This window comes from Myotis lucifugus, unplaced genomic scaffold (assembly GCF_000147115.1).
Source record: "Myotis lucifugus unplaced genomic scaffold, Myoluc2.0 scaffold_222, whole genome shotgun sequence".
NCBI lineage: Eukaryota > Metazoa > Chordata > Mammalia > Chiroptera > Vespertilionidae > Myotis > Myotis lucifugus.
The window spans coordinates 1,117,548-1,134,060 of record NW_005871270.1 but is presented as its reverse complement, the minus strand read 5'-3'; the positions used below and the strand labels follow the sequence as shown (position 1 = coordinate 1,134,060).

Here is a 16,513-nt window from a genome sequence, read left to right as displayed (position 1 = left end):
TCTCCAATCATTTGATAACTATAGTCAGAGTAAACGTTTTATTATAATGCATAACAGAACATATTAAATCCTTGTTTAAAAGCAAATCTCTTAAGATAAATTCCAAAACCCTCATCCTTGAGGACCTCTACAGATGATGATGTCCTGAACAATAAATCCCTACTTACCTCTGCAGCACCATTTCATCTCTTACCAATCTCCCCTTAACCCTCTCTGCTCTAGCCATTACAGACTTCTTTAGATCCTCTACTGCACCTCAGGCTTCTCTCACATAAAGCCTGTGAATAAACTGTTCCTTCCCCCTTGGAATGCTCATCTCCAACCCACTCCTTCACTTAGCTAGTTCCTACTCACCCTTCAGTTCTCAACTTAAACTTCACTTTCTCAAGAAGATCATCTTCCCTCTCCAAATTAGATTACGGCCTTTTCATACTCCCACTGCAACCTGTATGAGCCAACAGACTTTAGGTTGCCCTCCATGATTCTTGCTTCCTGGTGCCATTGTGGTCTTCTCCCCTTAAGCCTGGCAGGATTTACTTACTTCTAATCAATACAATATGGCAAAGGTAACTTTAATCTAAATTTAAAGCATCTATTACCTTCAACTTAAATATAATGATGTTATACAAGATTATAACCTATCTTTCTAGGAAACTCTCACTTGCTGGCTTTGAAGAATCAAGCTGCCATATGGAAAGGGACACATGGCAAGGAACTGAAGGCAGCCGCCAGCAAGAACCTGAAGCCTGCCCAGTCAATGTGGCTTAGTGGTTGAGCATTGACCTATGAACCAGAAGGTCACGGTTTGACTCCCAGTCAGGGCATATGGCCAGGTTTCGGGCTTGATCACCAGTAGGGAGCATGCAGGAGGCAGCCAATCAATAATTCTCTCTCATCGATGTTTCTATTTCTCTCTCCCTCTCTCTAAAATCAATAAAAATATATATTTTAAAAAAAAGTGATGCCCTCAATTCAGCAGGCTGCAAGAAAATGAATGCTGCCAAACAACCTAATGAGCTTAGTAGCAGATCCTTCCCCAGTTGAGCATAGATATGATGGCAATCCCAGATGACACCTATTGCAGCTTTGTGAAACCTGAAGCAGGGAGCCCAGGTAAGTAATATCTGGACTCTTGAACCACAGAAACAGATATAATAAACATGTGTTTTTTTAAACCACTGCGTTTGTGTTAATACTGTTATGCAGCAATAGGTAACTAATATACTATGCTTCCCTTGTGTTACATTACCCTTTTGATTATTTAATATAAATATTTATCATTAGACTAGAGGCCCAGCACACGAAATTCGTTGACTCAGGGACTGGGGGGTTGGGGGGGGGTCCTTAGCCCGGCCTGCGCCCTCTCCCAGTCCAGGAGCCCTCGGGGAATGTCCAACTGATGGGGCATGAGCCTAAGCTGGCAGTCAGACATCCTTAGTGTTGCCATGGAGGCAGGAGAGGCTCCCCCCACCGCCGCCGTGCTCGCCAGCCATGAGCCCAGCTTCTGGCTGAGTGGTGTTCCCCCTGTGGGAGTGCACTGACCACCAGAGGCAGCTCCTGCATTGAGCATTTGCCCCCTGGTGGTCAGTGCGCATCATAGCAACTGGTCGTTCCGCCGTTCGGTCAAGTTGCATATTAGCCTTTTATTATATAGGATTATAAAGTTCTCAATGGCAGGAATCACAAGTCTTAATCACCACTGTATCTTAGCACTTAGTGTAGTGCCTGGCATACAGAAGAACCAGAATATACTGGATGGATGGATGGATGGATGGATGGACGGACGGATGCCTATTCTATGCCAGGCACAATACTGTATCCTGGAGAAATAAAAGTAAGACATGATCCCTGTTCTAACGGAGCTTAATTCTAAGTGGGATGACAGATACTTAAACAGGTAATTTCAACAGAATATGATAAAAGTAACATAGGTTTCTATGAAATATGGGCATTTAACTCAGACTTGCAAGGGTCTAGGTACAGAAGAAAAGAAAACCTCCTCAAGAGCAGTAAGATAAGCAATGCTTGTTTTGGTGATCAAATCAGTACTAAGATTTCATTAACAAAAATACCTTTAGAATATAATCTACTTTCAAAGTGACCAAATATTTTTATGTGGTCATGTGGAAAGCCACATTTTAGTACAATATTAGTTAACAAGAAAACCAGTGATTCCAAAGAAATTCAAATAATCTTCTCAAGGAGTGTTTGGAGATTGATTCTCAAGAGATCACCTATGTAAAAGATTTATATTGATCAGAAAATTCTTTTAAAAAATCCACACCACAGAAACTATTAGAACTAATAAAAGAGCTCAGCAAGGTTATAGGATACAAGATAAATATATAAAAATCAACTATTTTTCTACACTAGCTATTATCAATCTGAAAATGAAATTAAGGAAATAATTCCATCTATAACAAAACTGCTACAAACAACTTCCTATCCCTAGAACTCAGGGTAGCTGGGGCATTCTCCTTACATAAAGTTCTCCTCTGAGGAAAAAAGGATGCACTTCTGCGCGTGTTTTTCCAAGCAGTATGCCCTGCTGTCACTTTGGAGAGCACCAACTGGCTTTGGCCTGCCATTGGATTCTTTTCCTCGCTTGATCTAAGCCATTGCATTCTTCCAATACTCCCACTGCTGAAGTTAAAGGGAGGGTCCTCGTTGCACGAGTACATATAAGAATCCTCCCAAACCAAAGATCACTCTCTTAGTTTTTTTGTACAACCCCTTTAATTATAGTCACTTTCGTTTTAGTAAAAATTTCCTTTTTTAACATCTACAAAAGAGAGCAAAGAAAAAAAATCCAATTTACAATAGCATCAAAACTTAACAGCTAATCTATAGAACTCTTAGAAGAAAACATTGGTAAAAATCTTCATAACAATGAATTTGCCCACAATTTCGTGGATATGACACCAAAAACACAAACAACAATAGAAAAAAAAATAAATTGGACTTCATCAAAATTAAGAACTTCTATGCATCAAAGGATACTACATAAAGAATTTCTACAGCCCTGACCGGTTTGGCTCAGTGGATAGAGCGTCAGCCTGCGGACTCAAGGGTCCTGGGTTCGATTCCGGTCAAGGGCATGTACCTTGGTTGCGGGCACATCCCCAGTAGGGAGTGTGCAGGAGGCAGCTGATCGGTGTTTCTCTCTCATCGATGTTTCTAACTCTCTATCCCTCTCCCTTCCTCTCGATAAAAAAATCAATAAAATATTTTAAAAAAAAAAGAATTTCTACAATCCTATATAATACAACCCTAATATGCAAATTGACCAAACGGTGGAACAACCGGTTGCTATGATGCACACTGACCACCAGGGGGCAGACACTCAACGCAGAAGCTGCCCCCTGGCTGTCAGCCAGAAGCCAGGCTCACAGCTAACGAGCACAGCGATGGTGGCAGTGGCGGGAGCCTCTCCCGCCTCCGCAGCAGCACTAAGGACCCCTCGGGGGATGTCCAACTGCGAGGGGGTGCAGGTCGGGCTGAGGAACTCCCCCCAGTGCATGAATGTCGTGCACTGGGCCTCTAGTTAAAAATAAAAACAAACAATCCAATTCAAAAATAGGCAAAGAACTTGAATAGACATTTCTCAAAAGAAGATATACAAATGGCCAATAAGCAACTGAAAAAATGCTCAACATCACTAGTCATTAGGGAAATGCAAATCAAAACCACAGTGAGATACTATTTCACCACTAGTATGGTTATAATGACTTAATTAAGAAAAAGAGAGAAAGAAAGTAACAAGTGTTGGAGAGGTTATAGAGAAATTAATAAGCACAGGATTTCTTTCTAAGATGATAAAAATATTTTTAAAGTAGAGGGTGATGGATACAGAACCTTGTATACTAAAAATCATGGATTATATTTTTTATGACATGTGAATTATTTCTCAGAAAAATATAATGATACTTTGTTCTGGAATGCAATTCCAGGTTTTACAGTTTTCACATTACATACTAAAATACAGAGTTATCTTATGGGGTAATAAAGGGTAGTTAAGTTATCTCAATAGACTGGAATAATCATCTTCCTAGAAAGTCTCCTTCCAAGTATACTACCAAATATAACAAGCACTAATGTAAAAAGAAAGTAAGAGCTTTCTACTATATTCCAACAGAAGCACTCTTAATTTAAAACATTAAACAAATGTTTGTTTGTCAGCCACTGCTACCCTGGTGCTGAATAGATCTGCCACTTACCGGAGGATGAAAGACTAGGGCCATTTTGGTTTTAAGGTTTTTTCCCTTACTCTGCAAATGTACACTCACGCCACCTCCGTTTACACACAACTCGATTTTTCCCTAAGTAGATTTCACTAACATCCAAAATATTCCAAGTTATTTTCTTAGAAACAATGAAATTAATCTGTTTTATGGTTTTTAAAAAAATGAAAACAATTAATAATCAAAAGAAAATATATGAAGCTCACAAACAGTTTTAAATGTATATAAATCCAACTCATTTTGTTTATAAAAGTAAATTTTCCCAAATTCAGTAATATAGGTCATAAAATACTTTCAACTTCTCTGATGCTTATAGACCAGAAGTTTATAACCTTAGCACTATTGACAGTTTGGGCCAGATCATATTTTGTTGTGGAGAACTCTCCTGTGCATTGTAGGATATTTAGCAACAACTCTGGCCTCTACGCACTAGATGCCAGTAACACCCACTACCCAATTGTGACATCCAAAAATATCTCCAGATATTGCCAAATATCCCTTGCAGGGAAAACTGCCCATGGTTGAGAACCACTGCCCTAGTTCATCAGTCTTAATTATTTACTGACAGAGCAAATTAGCTAAACATATTTTTGTGAAATACAGTAGCTGAATATACCTAAAAGAGGAGATCTCTTTGTGTTGTTGTTTTTTAATAAATCAATACCTGGAATGACTATAAAACCAATCTTTTAAATACATTTTTAAAATATTAATGTATATTCCCAAATATACAGTGTGGAAAAACAGAACTATGCTTCAAAACTAATGAATTTAGGTTTTCTTCTACACATACCTTTCCCAGAATACAAAAAAGTACCAGCTTATCTATCTCTGTGTCTCTCTTTTTCTCTTCTTATAACCAGTATTAATAATCTCTACTCATTGTCCAGCCAAGGTGGTTCAGTGGTTGAGCATCAATCTATGAACCAGGAGGTCAGGGTTCCATTCCCAGTCAGGGCACGTGCTCGGGTTGCAGGGTCAATCCCCAGTGTGGGGCATGCAGGAGACAGCCGATCAATGATTCTCTCTCATCATTGATGTTTCTAGCTCTCTCTCCCTCTCCCTTCCTCTCTGAAATCAATTAAAAAAATTTTTTTAAATAATAATAATCTCTACTCATAATCAATAATTATGCAGGCATTAAAAGAGAACTTTATGTTCAAAACTTTCTACTTCTACCATGCTAATCTGTAGAACAATGATAAATTAATTGCAACCTAAAATACATGTTACCCAATAACAATTTAATTGTTTTTGAGGTTCTAAGACATTTACAATCCATAAACATAGCCCAAGTTTAACCAACAAAATTACCAGGCTGATTAATTTAAAAATGTGTGCTACTGCCCTAACTGGTTTGGCTCAGTGGATAGAGTATTGGCCTGCGGACTGAAAGGTCCCAGGTTCGATTCTGGTCATGGGCATGTACCTTGGTTGTGGGCACATCCCCAGTAGGAGGTGTGCAGGAGGCAGCTGATCGATGTTTCTAACTCTCTATCCCTCTCTGTAAAAAATCAATAAAACATATTTTTTAAATATTTTTAAAAATAATAAATAAAATAAAAATGTGCGCTACCTCTGACAGTCACAATCTGAAGGAGCCCAAGTTCCTTCCAAACCAACTGCTCAAACAGATATTTTTACAGCTATACAACTAAATAAGGTTACTTAAGACAAAATAATTTTTAAAAATAATTTTTGGTAAAGAAAACAACAAATTATCCTAATTGTAATTCACGGGGCTACTGACCCACACAGTGTAAAACAAAGATCATGAGGATTTTGCAAGTTGTAGTTTTTCATCCTTCATAAAGTACAGCCTAATAGTCTTTGTTAATTATGTAAAGCCAGGCTTCAGAACTAAATAAAGAATAGTGTAAATTGAACAGATGAATGACCAGAAGGTCCTAATTTCTAAAGTGAATTATTTTGAAGAAATACAAATAAGTAGCAGCATAAATCCACATTTCTCAATGTGAAGTCATCAATCAAGCAGTCTTTCTTTTGCTATCTAAGGCAACTAAAAGGCCTTAAGATATCTGCATAGTCTCCCACATGAGAAGTCAAATATTTCCTTTTATTGCCATGAATATACTTTTTATTTAACCTGACCTTTAAAGCTCTGTAATCATCTGTACTTTGTAATCAAAGATAAAAACTAACCATCACCTAGCTATGCACTATAGTTAGTTATTAGACCAGAGGTTGGTTAACTTTTTCTGTAAAGGGGCTAGATAGTAAATATCTTAGGCTATGAGAGCCTATAGTCACTGTTGCAACTACTCAGTTATGTCATTGTAACACAGAATCAGCCACAGAACATACACTAACAAATGGGTGTGGACCTGTTCCAATAAAACCTTACCAAAAAAAGCGGCAGACTGGATTTGGTAAGAGGGCTATGGTTTGCCAAACCTTGAATCCAACTATTACATGTGAGAAGAAATAAATAGACCTATTCCTCTTTCCCAATGATAATGTTCTGACTATAATACTAATTACTTCCTAAAACACTACAAAATACAATTAACTAGCTTTCTCCTATTTTGTAATGGACATTCACAGTGGAATAATGCTAGACTCTATTGCCTTAAATGAGGAATAAGAACCAACTATGAGAATCAAATTCAGGATTAAGATTTGTACTATAGCCCTTGTGAAGTTGTGTGACCTCTGAAAATGGTTCGCTATTCGCTAGACACAGAAAACCCCACAAAATCACGCATATCAAGAGGCTCAAATCTTCGTGCTCACTTTAAGAACACTCGTGAAACTGTCCAGGCCATCAAGGGTATGCATATTCGAAAAGCCACCAAGTATCTGAAGGACGTCACTTTAAAGAAGCAATGTGTGTCATTCCGTCGTTACAATGGTGGAGTTGGTAGGTGTGCCCAGGGAAAACAGTGGGGCTGGACACAGGGTCGGTGGCCCAAAAAGAGTGCTGAATTTTTGCTGCACATGCTTAAAAACACAGAGAGCAATGCTGAACTGAAGGGTTTCGATGTAGACTGTCTGATCATTGCCCACATTCAGGTGAACAAAACTCCCAAGATGCGGCATAGAACCTACAGAGCTCATGGGCGGATTAACCCATACGTGAGCTCTCCCTGCCACATTGAAATGATCCTTACTGAAAAGGAGCAAGTTGTTCCTAAACCAGAAGAGGAGGTTGCACAGAAGAAAAAGATTACCTCAGAAGAAACTGAAGAAACAAAAACTTATGGCCCAGGAGTAAATTTAGCATAAAATAAATCTAAATGTAAGTTAAAAAAAAAAAAAGATTTGTACTATAAACACTGTACAGAAACCTGAGCCAAAAAATAAAAATAAAGGCTTTAAGTTCAGATCCAGAATCTATATGATCCCAGCAGAGGCAACTGTGAGACGATTGTATTGGGACATATCACATATCATCCACAATCTAGAACACAAGAACTCCAAGGAAAAACATTTCCCACTGATGATAGGCTTTCAATAAAAAATTATAAATCACAGGAGAAATGAAAAACCATGAAAAAGAACCAGCAGAACAAACAGCAACAGGATCCAAACTCTAAGAGTTACAACTAATTTGAAAGGGACTTAAAACAAACAAAAAATTTTAATGGCCAAAGCTTACTTATCTCTATGCAAGCATATTAGAAACCTATAAGAAATATTTTTCTAATAAAAATAATTTACCAAAATTGACTCAGAAGAAACAAAAATCTAAATAAGCCAATTACCCTAGAAGAATACGAAAAGTTTTCAAGCAATTGGCCAAGCATTTCACAGGGGAATTCTATCAAATATTTAAGGAATAAATTATTCCAATATTATTTAAACTTTTCCAAGACACAGGGAGGTAAAAATCTTCCAAATTATTTTTTATGAGGCAACATTGTTACCTCTTATTTTTATGAGGTAACATTGTTACCAAAACCTAACATGCTTACCAACAAAAGCATGAAAGAGAAAACCACACACCACAGCATAGATGGACCTGGAGAGTATTATGTTAAGTGAAATAAGCTAGTCAGAGAAAGACAAATACCATATGATCTCACTTATATGTGAAATCTAATGAACAAAATAAACTGGCCAACAAAATAGAACCAGAGGTATGAATACATGGAACAGAATGACAAATGACAGAGGGGAGAGTTGAGGGGGGACTGAATGAAAGAAGGTGAAGGGAATTAACCAAAGAAAATATATGCATTCCCTACAGACACAGTCAGCAGTGTGGTGATGGCGAGGGAAGGAGAGGGCAGGGGCTAGGTGGGGGTGGCCAAAGCGGGGTGGTGGTGGTGGAAGAATCCATAATAGTGTCAACAATAAAAATAAAGTTAAGCCCAGCCAATGTGGCTTGGTGGTTGAACACTGACCCATGAACCAGTAGGTCACAGTTTGATTCTGGGTTGTGGGCTTGATCCCCAGTTGGGGGGTGGTGGGGGGGGGGGGGGCGGTGCAGGAGATAGCTGATTGATTCCCTCTCCCTCTTCCTTCCTCTCTGAAATCAATAAAAACATTTTTTTAATAAAAAAATAACCCTAGCCGGTATGGTCCAGTGGATAGAGCATCAGCCTGTGGACCAAAGGGTCCTGGTTTCGATTCTAGTCAAGGGCACGTACCTTGGTTGCAGGCTCCTCCCTTTCCCCCCTAGGCCCTGGTTGGGGCTCATACAGGTGGCAACCAATCGATGTGCTTCTCTTACATTGATGTTTCTCTCTGTCTTTCCCTCTCTCTTCCACTCTTCCTAAAAATTAATGGAAAAATATCCTCAGGTGAGGATTAACAAATAATAATAATAATAATAATAATAATAATAATAATTTAAAAATAAAGTTAAAAAGAAAAAAATATTAAAACCACAAACCAATCTCACAAATATCAAGGCAAAAACACCCCAGCAAAATGAAATTAGCCCAATAACCAGGCTCAAGTGTGCAAGCAGGTCTGAGGTCACTGAAACCTCAGCACCATCTACCCTCCGGGCCAGGCAGTGTGAAGTGCTGAACCTCACACTGTGACGAGAACTTCCACGTGTGAGAGACTCCGCTGCTCAGTAACCTTTCCTGGTGGTTTGTGAAAACGATCCTTTGGCTGAACATGCCCAACCCTCAGATATGGAGGTGTTAGAAGAGCCGTTTCCAGCCATCTGGACTGCTCTCGGGGAGAACATATCTCTCTCCATCGGGTGAGGAGAAACCCACATGCTTTTTACACAACTAAAAGTAAAAATGGATGGATGTACAGCAAACTCTTTGTGACTTCTGAATTTACTCCCCCACGTGCCCCAAACAACCCTGGGGTTCAAACCTGCAACCCAAGCATGTGCCCTTGACGGGGAATCGGACCCTTCAGTGCTCAGGCTGAAGCTCTAACCCAGCGATGGAGAACCTATGACGCGTGTCAGTGGTGACATGCGAACTCATTTTTTTGGTTGATTTTTCTTTGTTAATGGCATTTAAATATATAAAATAAATATCAAAAATATTTTTAAAAAAGAAATTAGCAGCACATTAAAGAATAATACACCAGGAATGCAAGGATAGCTCATTATTAGAACCTACTAATATAATTCACTTTAATAAAATATCAAAAAAAATACTTTTATCACAATATGTATTAAGAGTTCCCAGAGAAATAGAACCAAAGGGATATATACAGATAGAAAGAGATTTATTATTAGAAAATGGCTCACACGATTATGGATGCTGAGAAGTCCCAAGATCTGCAGTTAGCAAGCTGGAGACCCAGGAAGCCAAAGGTGAAGTTCCAATCTGAGTCCAAAGGCCTGAGAACCAGGAGAGCCAATGGTGTAAGTTCCAGTCCAAAAGTTGACAGGCTCAAGGCCAAAGAAGAGCCAATATTTCAATTCCAAGCAAAAGGCAGAAGACTGATGTCCCATCTCAAGCAATTAGGTAGAAGTTCCCTCTTAATCACAGGAGGGTCAGCCTTTTTGTTCTATTCAGGCCTTCAAATAATTGGATGAGGGCAACCCACATTAGGGGGGGCAATCTGCTTTACTCAGTCTACTGATTCAAATGTTAATCTCGCCCTAGCCGGTTTGGCTCAGGGGAGAGTGTCGGCCTTCGGCCTTCGGACTGAAGGGTCCCAGGTTCTATTCCGGTCAAGGGCACATGCCTGGGTTCGGGCTTGATCCCCAGTAGGGGGCATGCAGCAGGCAGCCAATCAATGATTCTCTTTCATCATTGATGTTTCTATCTCTCTCTCTCTCCCTCTCTGAAATCAACAAGAATATATTTTAAAAATGTTAATCTCAAAATAATGTTTGACCAAATATGTAGGCACTCCGTGGCCCAGTCATGTTGACATAAAATTAACCATCATACTACAGATTCTGAAAAGACTTTTGTTAAAATTCAACACCCATTTTTTAAAAAATATAGATATATATTTTATTGATTTTAGAGAGAAAGGGAGAGGGAAAGAGAAACAGAAACATTAATGATGAGAGAGAATCATTGACTGGCCACCTCCTGCTCGCCTGCTACTGGGGATCGAGTCCACAACTTGGCATTTGCCCTGACCAGGATGGAACTGTGACCTCCCATTTCATAGATCAACGACAACCACACTGGCCAGGCAACATCCATTCTTCATAACAACAATTCTTTTTTTTTTAATTAGTATTCAGAAATCCATAGCAATTTTTTAAATATAATTTTTTATTGATTTTTTACAGAGAGGAAGGGAGAGAGATAGAGAGTTAGAAACATCGATGAGAGAGAAACATTGATCAGCCACCTCCTGCACATCCCCCACGGGGGATGTGCCCGCAACCCATGTACATGCCCTTGACAGGAATCGAACCTGGGACCTTTCAGTCCGCAGGCCGACGACGCTCTATCCACTGAGCCAAACCGGTTTCGGCAATAACAACAATTCTTAACAAAATAGCAGGGTTTTTTTGTTAAGATTTTGAATATCCAATAGAATAAAAGATATATATTTCAGCCCCAAATCATATAATGTTTAATTAGGAAACACCCCAAGTATGCCAGTCAGGAACATGACAAAGATGTCTAATAGCTCCATTATTTAACATTTTAGGAAGTATTAGTCAAGCAGTTTGTTGAGAGGAATGTGAGGTATAAAAATGGGAAATAAATTTATCATCATTTACAGCTGATATGATTATACACCATAAAAACAAATCAACTCAAAAACTATTGCAAATATTTTAAAAATTCAGTATGCCAGCTGCATCAAAGATCAGTATGTAAAAATTAATAGCCTTCATATGCAAATAACAAACAACAGATAAAATGGAAGGAGAGTTCCCATTTACAACTGCAACAGGAAAACAAACTAAGAATAAACATTGCAAGAAACACATATTTTTTAAATTTTTAATGTCTACCCAAGGAGCACAAAATACTTGAACAGATATAAAGGCATGCCATGTGATTATATAAGACTCAATATCATAAAGATATCAATTCTCCCTAATCTATAAATTTACTCTAATTTCAATAAAAAATAGCGACAGTTATGTTTTTGGAAACTGGCAAATTGATTCTAAAACTCCCGTAAAAAAATAAGGAAGAAACACCAAGAAAATTCTGAAAAGGAAGAATAACAATGGGTAACTAGTCTAACTAGATATTAAAATAAAGCCACAATGATTAAATTATTAACAGTGTGTATTGATATATGAATAGACAAGTCAATACAACAGAAAAAAGTCTAGAAACTGACATTAAACCCCCTGAGTTGAAAAAAGATTCTAGACAGTTATACTCTGAATATAAATAGGATTTTAAAATGTCTTAACTAGGGGAAGAGATCAAAGAAAAAAAAGCCTTAACCAATTTATTTCCAATACACCGTCCCTTTTTAAAAAATATCCTATATAATAAAACCCTAATATGCAAATCGAGCAAACAGCAGAATGACCGGTGGAATGACAGGTCACTATGACGTGCACTGACCATAGGGGGAGCACCATTCAACCAGAAGCCAGGCTCACGGCTGGCAAGCGCAGCAGCGGTGGCAGGAGCCTCTCCTGCCTCTGCTGAAGGCAGGCTGTAAGGAGCGAGGGGTCCCGGACTGTGAGAGGGCACAGGCTGGGCTGAGGGGGACTCCCCCTCCCCAGTGCATGAATTTCGTGCATCAGGCCTCTAGTAACATGATAATAAGCTATACCTACCTAATCAAGTCTATAAGAGTCCCCCTTTAAATAAAAATTATATATCTAAGTAATAAGAACTGTTACAATTTAATTAGCAACATGTACATCTTAAAATCAACAGTATATTAAATTAAATGAAATATGTCATAAAAACATTAGAAGAAACAGCATAATATTTTCTTTTTTTTAACATTTTTATTGATTTCAGAGAGGAAGGGAGAGGGAGAGAGAGATAGAAACATCAATGATGAGAGAGAATCATTGATTGTCTGCCTCCTGCATGCTCCCTACTGGGGATCAAGCCCGCAACCCAGGCATATGCCCTTGGCCAGAATCAAACCTGAGACCCTTCAGTCTGTAGGCCAATGCTCTATCCACTGAGCCAAACCAGCTAGGGCTAGCATAATATTTTCAAAACCTTGCAGTGGGAAGGCTCTCTTTGGCAAAATATAAAATCCACAAGTTATAAATGAAAAGATTGATAGATCTAACTACATAAAAATTAGAAAGACAAAAGACAGGCAGAGAGAAAATAATTGTAACACATGTAATAAAGAATTATTATCAGGATTTATAAAGAACTACCAAAAAATCAACACAATAAAAATATACGCAAATTATATAAATAACCAACAGAAAAGGATTTCATTAATCAGAGCATACAAATTAAAATAAGTTAATAAGCCTGGAACATATGGTCAATTGATTTTTGACAGGGTGCCAGGACCATTCAATGGGGAAAGAACAGTCTTTTCAACAAATGTTGCTGGGAAAATTGTATATCCACATGCAAAAGAATGAAGTTAGACCCTTACTTTACACCATATACAAAAGAATTAACTTACATGGATCAAAGTCCTAAATGTAAGAGCTAAAACTATAAAATTCTTAGGACAAACACAGGAAAAATCTTCATGATGCTGAATTTGGCATATTTCTTGGATATGACACCAAAAGTAACAAAAGAAAAAGTAGATATATTGAACTTAATCAGAGTTAAAAACTTGTGTGCATCAAAGGACACAATCAAGAAAGTGAAGACAACCTATAGAATAGTTTTAAATCATATATCTGATAAGATATACATATCCCTTACATAGAACCTAATTAAAAAATGAGCAAAGGACTTGAATAGACATTTCTCAAATAAAATAACCAAAAGGCTATAAGCACATAAAAATTTGTTCAACATCACTAATCATTAAAGAAATATAAATCAAAGTCACAAGGAGATATCACTTCATACCCTCCAGGATTGCTACTATTAAAAAGAAAAATAACAAGTATTGGTGAGAATGTGGAGACATTGGAACCCTTTTGCATTGCTGGTGGGAATGTAAAATGGTACAGCCACAGTGAAAAATAGTGTGGTGGTGCCTTAAAAAGTTAAGCATAGACTAAGTGAAATAAGGCAGTCATAGAAAGACAAATACTACATGATTTCATTTAAATAAGGTATCTCGAGTAGACAAACTCAGAGAAACAGAAAGTAGAATAGTTGTTGCCAGGATGTGGGGGGTAAGGGAAAAGTGGGGGGAGTTGTTGTTTAATGGGTATAGAGTTTCAGTTTCACAAGATGAAAAAGTTCTAGAGATTGGTTACACAACAATGTGAATATACTTAACATTACTTAACTGTACACTTAAAAACAGTTAAAATAATAATTTTATGTTATGTGTATTTTACCTTCTTTTTTTATAATTAAACACAGATCTGGGCAGTGTGGCTCAGTGGTTGAGCGTTGACCTATGAACCAGGAGGTCATGGTTTGATTCCCAGTCAGGGCACATGCCCGGGTTTCAGGCTCAATCTCCAGTAGGGGGCGTGCAGGAGGCAGCCGATCAATGATTCTCTTTCATCATTGATGTTTCTCTCTCTCCCTCTCCCTTCCTCTCTGAAATCAATAAAAATACATTTTTTTAAAAAGTTAAACAAAGAATTACTATATGACCAAAAATTCCACTTATAGGTAAATACCCAAAAGAATTGAAAACAGGGATTCAAACAGATATTTGTACAACAAGTTCATAGCAGCATTATTCACAATAATCAAAAGATGGAAACAACATAAATGTCCATCAACAGATGAATGGAAACCCAAAATAAGATATGTACATACAATGGGACCATAAAAAGGAATTAAGTTCTACCCAACCCGGTTTGGCTGAGTGGACAGAGCACCGGCCTGCGGACTGAAAGGTCCCAGGTTTGATTCCAGTCAAGGGCATGTACCTTGGTTTTGGGCACTTCCCCAGTAGGGAGTGTGCAGAGGCAGCTGATCGATGTTTCTCTCTCACCGATGTTTCTAACTCTCTACCCCTCTCCCTTTCTCTCTAAAAAAATCAATAAAATACATATTTTTTAAAAAGGAATGAAGTTAAAAAAAAAAAAAAGGAATCAAGTTCTGACATATGCTACAGCAGGGATGAAACTTGAGGACATTCAGCTAAGTGAAATAAACCAGACACAAAAGGACAAATATTGTATGATTTCATTAATATGAGGTACCTAGAATAGGCAAATTCTATGAATGTAGAATAGAGTTAACAGGGGTTCAGGGTAGGGACAAATAGGGAGTTATTGTTTAATGGATACAAAGTTTCTGTTTGGGATGATGAAAAAGTTCTGGAAACAGATAATACACAACACTGTAAATGTACTTAACGCCTCTGAACTATACACATGGTTAAAATAAATTTAAGTTAAAAAGAGAGAGAGAGCCCTAGCTGGTTTGGCTCAGTGGACACAGCGTCGGCCCAAGGACTGAAGGGTCTAGGTTTCGATTCAGTCAAGGGCACATACCTCAGTTGCAGGCTCAATCCCTGGCCCCCATCAGGGCAAGTGCAGGAGGCAATCAATCAATGTGACTCTCTCACATCGATGTTTCTCTCTCTCTCTGTCTCTTCCTCTTCCTTTCATTCTCTCTCTGAAAATCAATGGAGAAAATACCCTCCGGTGAGGATTAACAAAAGGAGAGAGAGAGAGAGAGAGAGAGAGAGAGAAAGGAACAGGAAACAGTGAAACAGTGAGTTGGAGATAACTTTGTGGAAGTGTTTTGGTCCAAAAGAGAGTAAGACATGAGGGAGTGTAGCAACAAGAGATGATTTTCTCCCTTTAAAGTTCTTTTTTTAAGTTGAGAGAAATAACAACGTTTACATGCTGATGGAAATAATTATTTAATAGGGAGTGAAATATGATGTAGGAAAGGGGAAAATTTCTTAGGTAATGTCTTTGAGTAGGCAAATGGAAATAGGATATACCATACAAATGGAAATACGGCTTACATTGGAGCATGATAGCTCATCCATCGTGACAGATATAAAGGCCAAATAAATGGACAGACATGTGGGTTAGTAGCCATATGTGGTGATGGGAGGCCATAGAAGTTCTCTTCAGCTTGCTTCAGTTTTCTCAGTGAATTAGGAAGCAAGATCATCACTGAGAGTGAGAACTAGAGAAGTTCTGGAAGTTTGATCAGAGAAAAAAAGGTATGAAATAATCTGGGAGTGTAAATGAAGTAGGGAAATATGATTCTTAGGAGAATTAAAGGCTCAGTTTTATTAAAAGTGTGCAAACACCATGGCCAGTGTGGCTTGGTTGAATGTCGTTCCACATGCTAAAACGTATCAGGTTTGATTTCCATTAGGGCACATACCTAGGTTTCAGGTTCAATACTGGTTGAGGCCCTGGTAGGCAACCAACTGATGTTTCTCTCTAACATTGATGTTTGTTTCTCTCTCTCTCTCTCTCTCTCTCCCTTACCTCTCTCACTAAAATCAATAAAAACAACCCTAGCTGATTTGGCTCAGTGGATAGAGCATTAGCCTATGCAACTGAAGGGTCCCAGGTTCGATTCCAGTCAAGGGCATGTACCTCAGTTGCAGACTGGATCCCCAGGCTCTGGTGGGAGGCAACCAATCGATGTGTCTCTCTCAAATCAATGCCCCCCCCCTCTAAAAATCAATGGAAAAATATCCTCAGGTGAGGATTAACAATTAATTAATAAAGTAAAATAAATAAAATAAAATAAAAACATTTCCTTGGGTGAGAAAAAAAGAAAGAATCTATAATAATAAAAGTGTAATATGCAAATTGACCGAACAGCCAAACAGTGGAACGACCATCTGGACGA

General features: G+C 38.2%; 1 protein-coding gene and 1 pseudogene across 6 annotated transcripts in view; one reads left to right on the top strand and one right to left on the bottom strand.

The window, feature by feature from the left end:
* The window catches only part of TESK2 (testis-specific kinase 2), a 117,448-nt gene that overhangs the window by 88,343 nt on the left and 12,592 nt on the right, over positions 1-16,513 (bottom strand). Inside the window, exon 2 of one of the 6 annotated variants that reach the window (XM_014463822.2) lies at positions 9,930-10,020. The exons of the other annotated variants lie outside the window; for them this stretch is intronic. The gene's annotated coding sequence lies outside the window, so the exon portion shown is untranslated. The remainder of the gene's footprint in view (positions 1-9,929; positions 10,021-16,513) is intronic. 6 annotated transcript variants of the gene reach the window in all.
* On the top strand, positions 6,906-7,476 carry LOC106698733 (annotated as a pseudogene).